The sequence below is a fragment of the Rhipicephalus microplus genome, chromosome X (assembly GCF_043290135.1).
Source record: "Rhipicephalus microplus isolate Deutch F79 chromosome X, USDA_Rmic, whole genome shotgun sequence".
NCBI lineage: Eukaryota > Metazoa > Arthropoda > Arachnida > Ixodida > Ixodidae > Rhipicephalus > Rhipicephalus microplus.
The window spans coordinates 288,655,671-288,668,417 of record NC_134710.1 but is presented as its reverse complement, the minus strand read 5'-3'; the positions used below and the strand labels follow the sequence as shown (position 1 = coordinate 288,668,417).

At 43.6% G+C, this 12,747-nt stretch overlaps 1 protein-coding gene across 1 annotated transcript in view; it reads right to left on the bottom strand.

Annotated features, from left to right (window-relative positions):
• LOC119161429 (glucose transporter type 1) overlaps window positions 1–12,747 on the bottom strand; it is a 284,322-nt gene that overhangs the window by 124,311 nt on the left and 147,264 nt on the right. The gene's annotated exons all lie outside the window — the stretch shown is intronic.

Below are 12,747 nucleotides of genomic sequence, written 5' to 3'. Positions count from 1 at the left end.
AAAGCTCTGTGTATCGTGTAGAATGGAAGGAGTAAACCTTATTTTGAGGGAGAGCCACTGGCAGCGTATTCTTAAGTGGGTGGCGTTGCCTAGACCACGATGCTGCGGACCTGAGTCGAAGAACTTGGTCCCGCTCACCAACCAAAAAATGGCAGGCATTGCAATAACCGCGATTAATTAAACCATGGAATAGGCCACCTGTCCAAGTATCCGACAGAGAAATCATTTTGTAGGGACCCTGCCTCTCTCCCCTAACCTTCGCAACAAAAAGAAAAGAATAACTCGAATCGAGTAACAATAACATGTTGACGTTAAAAGGCTATGCAAACATTTATTGGCCTTTAGAATGAAGAGAGATAGAGAGAGTGATTGAGAGATAGCTAGAGAAAAAGAGATAAAAGAGGAAAAGCATGGAGGTTAATGGACGTTAAACCGGGTAATTATTATAGTGCGTATGACGTGAGCATTGTGTCTACTAGCATGTACAATATAAAGATAAAATCGAAAAAAAAGTACCAGATGTGAGTTACCTCTGTACAAACGAAGGAAAAAGTGACATTTTTCTGTCATGGCAAATGAATGCAATAGTAGCGCAAGGTTGAACGGACACATCACAAGGACACAGGGTTGTCCTCATGTATATCTCTCTTCATATAGCTGTTCTTGCACTATTGCACGGTGGTGAAACTGTCCCGACCTGCCACCTCACAGCAAGCTTGTTTTTTTTTCACTTGGCTCGCAGATGGAAAATGGAGAAACAGAGGTGGCGCCGAGGATGGTGGGCACGAGGTGGGCGGCTACTCCTACAACCCTTAAAGATATTCGCCTGCACCTGTCGGTGCCAGCGTCCCGCTATTCGTGCATTTCAGCATCGTCATTCGCGTGTTCACAAAACCTTTCCCCAGATTTCCGTCATCGGAGAGTGTTTTCTTTAGCATCAGATTTTCTCATCGAATTTCGTTGTCATGACATTTTTGTAACACACATCATGGTTACGCCAATGCATGGTACCACTGGATTGCGTGCTTTTTATTTTTCTATGAAATTAAAAAAATCATGAATCGACCCCAAAAGCAGTGTATCTAGCGCACAACCTTAAAGCACTGGCAATCTTTAGAGAAGAATGCGAGATGTTGAGGCATGGCACGCGTTCCAGGCATCCTTCCAGGCACGAGAGAAGCAAGTGTGACGTCGTGCCAATGGTTGTAGTGGTGCGCTTCTTCTCTTACAGTTGAAAAATCAGTCTCGCCCCGCCGCAGTGGTCTAGTGGCTAAGATACTCGGCTGCTGACCCGCAGGTCGCAGGATTGAATCCCGGCTGTGGCGGCTGCATTTCCGATGGAGGCGGAAATGCTGTAGGCCCGTGTGCTCAGATTTGGGTCCACGTTACAGAACCCCAGGTGGTTGAAATTTCCGGCGCCCTCAACTATGGCGTCTCTCATAATCATATGGTGGTTTTGGGACGTCAAACCCCACATATCAATCGAAGGCTTAGCCTCGCCACCGGTCAGGCATTCTTTTTATAGTATCACGGGCGAGCTTTCCCCACTCCGCGGAATATGTAAACGATAACGCAGCCCGTGTTGCACTTACACGAGAGTTGCACAGTGCGCATGATGTCGCAGGTTTGCAGGACATACGAGGCAGAGAAATGCCACTTAATTTGATAGCGCAAGTGCCCGAGAATCCCCTCGACGCACGGCGCGTATACATCTGCCGCTGAGACGTCCATTACGCTTCAGAAAATGTGGGACCATTCCGGGCAGCCGTAGTGACTACAAATGGGCCCCACAGTTGGGCCCTGTAAAAATGGGCGCCGTGATATGGTGGCGGAGGTCAGTTATTTTGCTGTGAATAAAGTAATAAGCAAATCACGAAAGCTTCGCACCACAGGCTGTAGCATATATATGCGTTGCAACTTCTCTGATTATATTTCTGTAAAAACAGTATCCACACCTCAATTACATAAGCACGCTATCGCACACCGACATTCAGCCCTAAAGAGCTGAATTCTACTTGAACTGCCTATTTGTTTTCACAGGAACGAGTGGGGGATAGACGACGTTCGTCCAAGTAGTTTATTATTGCCAAAAGAGAGCAGGTATTAGGTTACAGCACGAGTCCGCTACAATGAATCCGATATTAAAATCCCACTTAGGTTCACGTTAAAGAACCCCAGGTGCTCGAAACTTCCGGAGCCCTCCACTACGGCGTCTCTCATAATGATATGGTGGTTTCGGGACGTTAAACCCCACATATAAATCAATATTAAAAGCCCGATTGATCAACGCAACCACGCACGTTATACACTAAACACATTCACCATAAAAAATCGTGGGGGGTACCCTTTGCGCCATAGGTTCACATATCGCGAGACCGAATAGGAGTCGGGGCGCGTGCTCTTTCGGTCGCAACAGGTAACGACGGGTCGAAACAGGCGCGTCGAAAAAAGGCGGCGAATTTTTAATGACGTCAACAACGGAGGCCAAGACGCTTATTTGGTCGTTATTCCGTCAGCGTGGTCTCCCGAGTCAGCGCCGTGGATCAGCGGCATGACGTCTCTGAAGTTCTCAGCTTCATTTCTCGAAAAGATTTAGATAGTTTGGAGTGCAGGTGCGTGGCCCCCGTGGAACTTCAATCTATATGCGACCAATAAAGAACCTCGTGAACGAAGTCAAAATTAAGCGCCGAGCGTTCCACGTGTTTTCGGTGTTGCTTTGCGACACTAAATACTCACGAGTTATCAATACCGCTTCGAAAACTTAAAGCGTCTAAACGGCAAAAAACCTATAGTATAAGAATCTAAATAAATCACCTCTTTGAGTGGCGTCAAAGCGTTGCGGCTGAACCTTATAGAGGGCTATTGAAAAGATGTTGAGACTGTGTATGTATCAAAATTAAGGAAGTCGGAGATATCGGCATCTGTGCATACGATCGCATAAAGCATTCTCAAAAATAACCAGCTGAATGTTATAGTTCTTGTAATTTGGATAATGTCGATGGCTGCAGTTGTCGTATTTTCACAAAAAAGAAAAAAAAAACTGGCTTGGCCGAGTTGGTTGATATATACTTTTGAAGAGCAGCACAAAGAAAGGAGACAATCAAGGTGAACCTATACACACTCGTCCTGTGTACTTGTGCCTCCTTTGTCTGTGTTTTCTTGCGCTGCTCTTCAAGTGTCAAAGTGGTTTTCTTGGTAACGGGTAGATTTCTATCTGCATATAACGTATACAGACACGTGTGCATAATCGAGCACGGCACTCGAGAGTGTAGAACGACTGAGAGAGTCTGTAGGCTCGCTTTCACGAGAGGTTCTCACGCTATATTGGTTCCCAAGATGTACTTTTCATCCAGGTCTCATGCTGGACATATTTGTTAGTGAAGACGATCGGTTGACTGCAAAGAGCACTTACCAAATAACACTTTGTGTAACTCAGGCCCTATTCTTTTCGCAGAGGTAAACCATTAGAGCTGAGATTCGGGAATGAAATGAAACAAAAACAATCCGATTCACCGGCAACCTGCCATAATTTACTCTGATAATCAGCAGGGTGGTTTTTAAGGATTATAGTTGCGTAAGCCTGCAGTACGCATCGGACCGTTAAAAACGAAGAAGCGCTTTGATTTGGTAACCACGCTGAAGCAGTTCGAGCGTAAATTGATATTTGAACTAACGACTGTCGAAAGTTTTTCTTTCTAAGCATGTTATGAAACTGCAGACTTCATGCGCCAACTTTTTCTTTGTTGAAATAAAGCAAACAAGATTGGCACACAGACCATACTTTTATGATCAATAAATAAAAAAAAGAAGCTATTCTTAAAAAGTATAGCTGCATATAGTCGGCGGATTTTTATTGAAAACAAGAAACTCTATTGAAACGGCTGAACGCTTATCCAAGAGAAAACATTGAGTGCTTCGAGACAAAGCTTTCTTTTTTTTTAGTTTGCATTCGATAAGAACACCTTTCTACGCAATTGAGTTTAATCACGCGTTGAAGAGTGCCATGTAGTCCAAACTAAAATAGAATTTCCCGTTATACATGCCTAATGATTATATCGTAGTTATGGCAAGTGACACTCCTGAATTTAATACTTTTTCTGCTGCAAACTCTGAATGTGGGTGACGGTTGGAAACAGGGTCGAAAATGCTCGGTTCTATGGCTTGTCTACTGTGCACGTAGTACACAGATAGCGTCAGGATAGGACTGTAAAAACAAACAATGAAAATTAATTGTATTAGTTATATGAAAGAGCTGACGAATTCCTTAAGAGCAGCTGGAATCGTCGAGACACCTGGTGGAACAGGGTTCAACCATGCACGTGCTTCATTCTATACGTGACCCCCGAGATTCGCTGCAAAAGTAATCTCAGAGGTCTTATCTTTTCACCCACTTATCTTTCTTCACATATACATTAGCATTCGCTCTAATAACTTCCCCTCTACTTTCCACGGCAATATTGTCTGTTAAATCTCATTAATATTGTGTCAAACACGCTACAACGAGCCTTTAAGTATACGCTTCTTTTCTTAAATTGTTAACGAGGGTCTCGTACTGGCAGGCTTGACGCCTTTAGGTTGTATACGAAGGACCATTGGTCAGCTTTCAGCTCGTAATAAGTTCACGTGCTACGTGACGCCAAACAGGCTCATAAAGAGTGTGCTACACTTGCCGCTATGGCTACAGGTGGCGCTGACTGACACTTCCACGTTTAATTGACATGTAAACCCTATAAAATGGCTGGGAAGGTAGCCGCCGTGGTAGCTCAGTTGGTATAAAGAGCATAGAACGCGTTATTCGAAGGTCGCAGGTTTGGTTCTTGCCCACGGTGAGTTATCGTTTTACCCACATTTTCTTCTTCACATATACACTACCATTCACTCTAGTAATTTCCCTTTACTTTCCTTATTGTCTGTTAGAGCTGATTAATATATATATATATATATATATATATATATATATATATATATATATATATATATATATATATATATATATATATATATATATATATATATATATATATATATATATATATATATATATATATATATTATGCGCAGTAGTCCAGGTCAACCGTTGGCCCAGAAAATCGAGGTCATTGTGGGTCTGAACTAACACCGTGAAAATGCAATGCCATGGCTCGCAAAAATCGTCAACTCCTAACGCTGCAAGATCCATGCGTAGCATAATCGGCGCCGTTTCGACTGGTTCGTCACGTGGTCAGCTTCCAGCGTTTTTCTTAACCAGTTGGCTCAGAGATGCGCGAAGATGGCCGCGGTGAAATCTATACCATATTCACCTCGACGAAGCAAACCATCCACGTCCCTGCTTGCGTCGTGACGCTGTATACCCGCGGTGCAAAAGCGCTTCGTATGTTTATCTCCCATATTGGGGCACCGTGTCAGTGATCGTTTACAGATACAGCTGCTGGGCTGAAAAGCGAGCGCGCAATGTTTAACAACAACAACAACAAAAGTCAGCTCGATATATTCACCGGGCCATGTCACAAAACCACCTCGCAAGTTATACAATACGGCGTGCAGAAGGAAGGGCCGATCGAAGGTGGTGCCACGAGTGACGCGGTGTCCACGATTCGACCCCACGATGCTTGCCGTTATGACGCTGCTGGATCATGCGCGTGAGTCTGCTTTCACTTTGCTTGTGTCTCGCCGGAGTACCAAATGCAGGTATGTTCGACGTTCCTTTGCTTTGTTTGGACGTTTAGCCAGTGATCGATAACGCGAGGTGGAGCAGAGATGAAAGAAATCACACAGACACACACACGCACGAATAAAAAAAAAACACGACAGAGTACTTGGAATTCTCGTCATGAACACAAGCAACTAGATAACACAGGTTAAGTACCCAATCTATCATTGTCTCCATATGACGGCTCAAGTGTGTGCGTGCATACTACATGTCGTGGCTCGATATTGGTCATCACCGCCTTGGGACGTCACAAGTTTGTGATTTGCCCCTAAAAAGACCACTAGTTCTCGATTATGCATTTTTTATTGCGTTTTCTTTGTTGAATTAAAGGTATTAGTCTGTATAGAAATCGATTATGTTTCATAAACGCATAGAGCATTCACTGGAGTTGTGGCGGTCGTTTCTCACTAGCCATCGCATTGTGCGGAGCTACAAGTATTTATTTCGGCAAATGAATTGCACAAAAAGCTCCTATAGAGAAAACATTCTCTAGCCCGCAAGTTTTCTTGGAACTTCCGACGAATTGTATTGTTTTCCGTTCTATTATTCTCCTTTTCCCCCACTCCAAGTGTAGGGTAGCCAACGGAGCCAAGCTTGGTTAACCTCCCTGCCTTTCCTCTCTATCTCTCTCTCTCTCCGACGAAAGTTTGTTTACAACCACACGCGCTCACCGCTATTCCGAGTCGGTACTTTAGAAATGTCGGGACCTTTGCACGCGTCTTAAGCCTGAAAAGTTACCTGACCACTCTGTAAGGGCTGTTTTCAATGCATGAAAGCGTTAGAGCTGCGCTAATTAGCGTGGAGGAGTCGGGGCCGAGGTAATTATGCGAGTAAGTATTCAGAATCGACAACATTCATGCGCGTGTTCTGCTTTCCAAGAAAGATGGCTCATTTTAAATGAGGCCACCTCTGGGATCTCTAGCTAAACGAGGCTTGTAATCGCCCAACGGTTGGCTGGGGAGCCCTTTCTGGACCGAGTGCCTCGCAGATTCTAAATTGCACACCCAGTTCTTCTTTCGTTGTTTTACCTGACAATCGACGTCATATGTATTTTCGCCCCGATTCCGAACTCCCGAGCGAGCGAAGCCATGCCTCATATTCGTGTGACTACACCTTCCGGTGATAGTGCCGTAAACATTAATTTTCGTTCTTGTTGCTTTCGAGGAACAGGGCGAGCAGATGATGATTTGTGCTGCCGTTTATGTTTCGGTGCAGGTTACTATGATTACCAGTGAGCCAATAGCAATGACGACCACTTAAGAAAAAGAAGATAAGAGCGAACGGGGTGGGGGGGGGGGCGGGAATTTTTGATGCCATACTATCAGGGTCCGGAACCCCACGATGAAAATAATACAGTAGGGTGACAGGGGGAATTATTCTGTGTGTGGCAGAAACGTGAAGTTTTGGAAATGTTGTCTATGCATTAAATAATGAGCAAGATAGTCGCTTTGATATCATCCCTTTGTTAACAAGAATGCTTTTCTTAGTTTGTTCTTCTTGGCTTTCTTTTGCACTTGTAAGGACAACGTTGATTCAGAGTTTGAATATTGCGTTCCCCAGTTCTTATATTCCCCCCAGGTTAGCGCACTATGAAAATTTATTCCCGTCATCAAAAGCCAAAAAGAGTGGTGCTTCGATTCACTGTGCAACTTCGAGTGCGCGTACCATGGACCTATCGGCCTGATACTGCAGCTGGACATTTGTTTGCACACAATTTCAGTTATATTGGGCTGATATCTACCTCATAATGCAGTTTTACTAGTAATCCCCCCTCCCCCACCCCAATCAAAGTAGATGTTTCAGTTGACAAAGACTGCAATGGTCAGCAAGTTACTGGCAAACAAATAAGACACCACCAACAACAACAAAAAAGTACGCAACTGAGTTCGCACTTTTTGTAGAGCTGTCTGTAACAATTCCTGTTAATTTGGTAAACATACCCGCTTTATTGTGCTCTCTACACACGCAGAAATCAGCTGCGACAAAGTTCCTTGAAAATCAGCGTGGTATTTGCTTAGGTGTGTGCAGGTGGAAAGGGGGGGGGGGGCGCTTAGTCTGCCCCATACGTTAGATTAATAGGGAGAAGCTGCTGCCATGAACCTCCGCCCTCTCCCAAGGTGGATGTTTCCGCTAGCAAAGGCTGGAATAGTCATAGTAACTGCTGGATGGTAAGCAACAAGGGAAAAAAAGTACACAGACAATTAACAGGCCACATTTTTTTTTCAACTGAGCTGTCTGTGCCAATTTTTAATTTCGGAAATGCATTCGCTCTATTGTGCTCTTCTGCGCACACAGAAAATAGCGACAGTGTTCTTTGAAGACCAGTATGTGAAGCTTAGGTTGTAGGAGTGGGACAGCTACCGTCACTGGGGGGGGGGGGGGGGGAAGGGGTCCTTTTTGAATTTTGGTTTTGTTTCTGCAAACTCTCTTTGCAAATAGGGGCACTGAGAAATCGAAGTTTGCATCCACCTATTGCTTGGCTTTCACTTATTCTTCTTCCTTTTTTATTGTGTTAATGTAACAACGTCTATTTCGTTTGTCGCGGCTTCTTAATATGTTCCATACCTATTCTTCATATGTGTGCATGAATTAATTGTCTGGTGATCATCAATTTTAAATAATTATTTATAGTGTTTATTTCATTGGGGTATACCTGTCTTTTTTTTTTCAGTGTTCACTCACGTGCATTCTGCATCAAAACACTTGTCCTCAGCGGCAGATTCAGAGGAGGGCTTCGGTGTGGACTTTGGGGTGGTGGGGGCGATTGCCCCTCACCCCAAAGTCTGTCAGCCCCCATCCCCCCCCCCCCTCACTTCAGTGCTCGTAGTCCACTTCCCATCGCCAATTAGGACAAATGAATGAAACGTCCACCTTAGCAGTATTTATGCCATGAAGCAGTTTTTCTGCAAGTAAAAACAGTCTTGACCCCCCCCTGAAGTGAGTGCCTTGAGCCGCCTTTGCTTATTCTTGCGTCCTTTATATATATATATATATATATATATATATATATATATATATATATATATATATATATATATATATATATATATATATATATATATATATATATATATATATATATATATATATATATATATATATATATATATACATATATATATATATATATATATATGTATATATATATATATATATATATATATATATATATATATATATATATATATATATATATATATATATATATATATATATATATATATATATATCGATGTGTTCATACTCAAACGAAACTGTGTGGAAAGGAATGGTAATAAAGTGGGAGTGAAACCCCGAATCTGTTCCGTGCGTGCGTGCTGTTCAGATGAAGATAACCTGGCAGCTCACTCTGAAAATCAGTGTTTTTTCTTCCGTTTAAAATTTATCGGTGCCCTGTGTGACGAGCACAGCGACTTTGTACCGTTACCCCCAAGCTTGGTGTAAACGGGAAGCGCCCAAAGGCGCGAGCTAAGACGCGTAAATGCCGCGCATCAGCGAGTGGTTGCGCCCTCTGGAGGCTGTATCGTAAGTTCTTTCAGCTTTACCGCCTCATTCAAGACACTAGGAAGACATTTCCAGGCTCTATAGCTCAAGCTTCTTTGATGCTATACACGCCATTTTCACATAGGGGGGACCCGCGGGCTAAGATTGAAAGAATGTGGGTGCTTCGAGCATGTCCTCCTCAGAGAAAAAGAAAAGAATTCCTGGCGTACGCTGCCAAAACCCCAACAACCGAGCGAGAGGGGTGACGAACAACAGTCCTCTTTGGGTGCCAATCGGGGTAGTGTGAGTGCCCCGGAAATGCTCTCTGACGTCGACCATACTTGCTCGACCTCTGCAACGTCGTGAAGAGATCAACTGTTCTACCCCTGTTGACATCAAACCACAGAAAATGTCGATGACCACGCTCGTCAGTAATCATCGGTTACGAGCTCCCGCACGCAATACTCTCAAAGAAGACGAGCATCTCCAGTTTTTAAAATGGGTGTCAGTGGTCTAGTAACGTCGCGCTACAATAGTTGTCAAACCATGATAAGTTTGGAAAAAAAAGTATAAATATTTTTGCAAAACATACTCGTAGAACACTGTGATCGATTAATATGTGAGGTTTAACGTCCCCAAACCACTATATGATTATGAGAGACGCCGTAGTTGGGGGACTTCGGAAATTTCGACCACCTGGGGTTCTTTACCGTGCGCCCAAATCTGGGCACAGGGGCCTAGAGCAATTTCGCCTCCATCGGAAATGCTGCCGCCGCAGCCGAGATTCGACCCCTTGACCTGTGGGTCAGCCACCGAGTACCTTAGCCACTAGACCATCGCAGCAGGGCAGAACACTGCGCAAGATAGTTACTCGGTTTGAGAGGCAGATGACAAAGCGGATGCTCGCAGATTTTTAGCGGAACGAACAACGAGTTACAATTACGCATTCATTTCTCTCAAGAACTTCCAGTCAACCTCTCACCTGCTTCCAGTTTTTCCGAATGTTCAGAAAAAGTATGCTAAAATATTAGTGGTACAAAATTAATGGCTCTGGTTCAAGTAGAGATTTAGATTAGTTACATATGATATCGGAGCATAACTGCACTTAAAGTAGGGACCAGTTGGCTGTCAGGGTAAATAATGAAAATTAATTTAAGGAGCTCGTCGGAAAAGTGGGCGCTTATCTTGACAGCCGCTGAGAATGTTGCGGCACCTGGCGGAAAAGTTTGCAACCACGCGCTTCCTTCTGTGCGTGGCCTCTGAGATCTGCCTCGACAGTGCGCTGAAACACCAAGTTGACCCTATAGACCCTTTCACTGTTTAAAAAGACAGGCCCTTGATGACATCCGGTCTCGTCCATCGATGTGCCTTAATAGCATCGGTGAACAAGAGGTTTAGAAAATAGCCCGCTGATTTTCTGCAGTTTCCTTCCCCTATTTTGCAAAATATATTCAAATAAATGTTCATCTGAGCTACATAAAGGTTATAAAAGATTTCCTTGTACTTTACGCTCGTTCCTTTTATGTGAAAAACAAAAAAAAAGACTTTCCATACCTTTGCAATAACTTCAAAACGTGCTTTCAGTTTCGACGTTAGGATCAGGTAAATGACGTGACCAGAAGTTTTTTGGGTACAACGCTTGAAACCTTGAAACCGTCTATAGCAACGCATCTGGGCACGCGAAAGTCGGTATGCGGGAGCCACCAGAGTAAAAGATTATAGTTTTTCATCCCATTTCTCCTTGTTATAACACTAAAGCTTTTCGGCAGATCGTTCTTTGTTCACCCCGTACCCAAAAAGTGTCATCATCAAAAACGGTATGTGCCGAAAAAAGTGCGATAAATCCTACTACTCACCACCGACCCACTAGAAGTGAAGTTCGCCCAACAAGCGGGTGCGCGCCGCAGAAACCTGTTCAGTCTGTCGGAAAACTATCGTAATCGCAAAGTGGTATTCGTGCCGTAGAAGTTGGGTAAGTACCACAACTTCCACTAAAAAGAAAGATGGCAACCATTAGAACAACAAATAGATGCGAAGAGACGGCCGCGAGCCAAACACCTGGAGTCAACGTACAAACAACCTTGCATCCCCCTAGCTAAAGCGTTGCAACGAGGAGCAAATTAGAAACAACCTGCATAACCCGTAGGCAAGGCTTAGAAGCAATCAGTTTAGTCCTCAGAATCGTCCCAGTTTCGCTGTTTCAAGGCCTAGCAGCGCGGCTTTAGTGCAAAATTTGGCAAATTTTTATTTTTTGAAATGATTGAACACTTGCATTATCTTAAAAAAAGTACAAAAATGTACCCCGGGTTAGTCGGGCGACGAACGCAGAGAGCTGAGAAAATGGGCAATGGAAACAAGTCACCGACGTGTTAGCTCTTGTTGTCTTTCGGCTTCCATGCGGTCGACATTAGGTTATACAAAGCATCCATCTATATTTGGTCATATTAAGTCAGGGTATGCCACATGAGCCGGAAGAAAGTGCAATAAAAAGCAAAAAAACAGTGCTTTTTTAAACGTATATAGTACGAAACTGCATTTAAAATGCTCGTCGTGCTTGTCTACGCTAAAAAGAACAAAAAAAAAGACAGAAAGATGCAAATATGCAGAACTTTCGTTCCGCCCACTACCTGCAGAACCACAGCTTAATGTATCCATCGACCACACGAGAATGAAAAAAAAAAAGAAAATACAGAGAGAGAAAGATAGATAGACATAAAAGGCACTAAGAAAAAAAAAAACGATGAGAAGAACCTGTATTTTTTTTTTTTCATTTTCAACCAACTCGCAATGTGGCTATCCAACCGGAAATTTCATCTGGTCAACCATCTTGTCCAATCACTCTCTATTTCTCTCCGTCATTGTAGGATGCGAAAGAAAAGCATGAACTCGCGTCAGAAGCTTCCTTGCGTATCCTTTTTTTTTTTCCTTTTTTGAGGTGGTGGAGAGGGAATGTGTTTGTTCGATTATTCTTTGTGGGTGTTTGACAAAAAGAAAAAGAAATAGGACAAATAGCCAGAGAGACAGAGATAAACTGATGACAGCATAGAAGGAGTGAGAAATACAGGAACAATAGCGAGAAAGAAAAAAAAAACAAATGTATAGAGGCAATGAAGACAAAGAAAGTGGAGAAAGATAAAGAAAGAGAAGAGAAACAAATAAGGCCTCCCAGCTCCGCACTTTCTTCAGGCTGGACACCGGGCAGTGGAATGCTGCAATAAATCTTTTTTTTTAGTTCTTTGCAGGGTTCACTTTAGCGCAAGTCAACGAGAAAATTCACTCCATTCACGTTTCGTTACGAATATACTTTCGGATGATACAGCATTGCCCCGGTATCAGCTTGCGGAACGAGCCCCGCCGCGGTGGTCTAGCGGCTACGGCACTAAGCTGGTCACCTGCAGGTCGCGGGATCGATTCCCGGCTGCGGCGGCCTCATTTTCGATGGATGCGAAAATGCTGTAGGTCATGTGCTCAGATTTGGTTTCACGATAATGAACCCGAGGTGGTCTAAATTTCCGGAGCCCTGCACTACGGCGCGCCTCTCATAATCATATTGT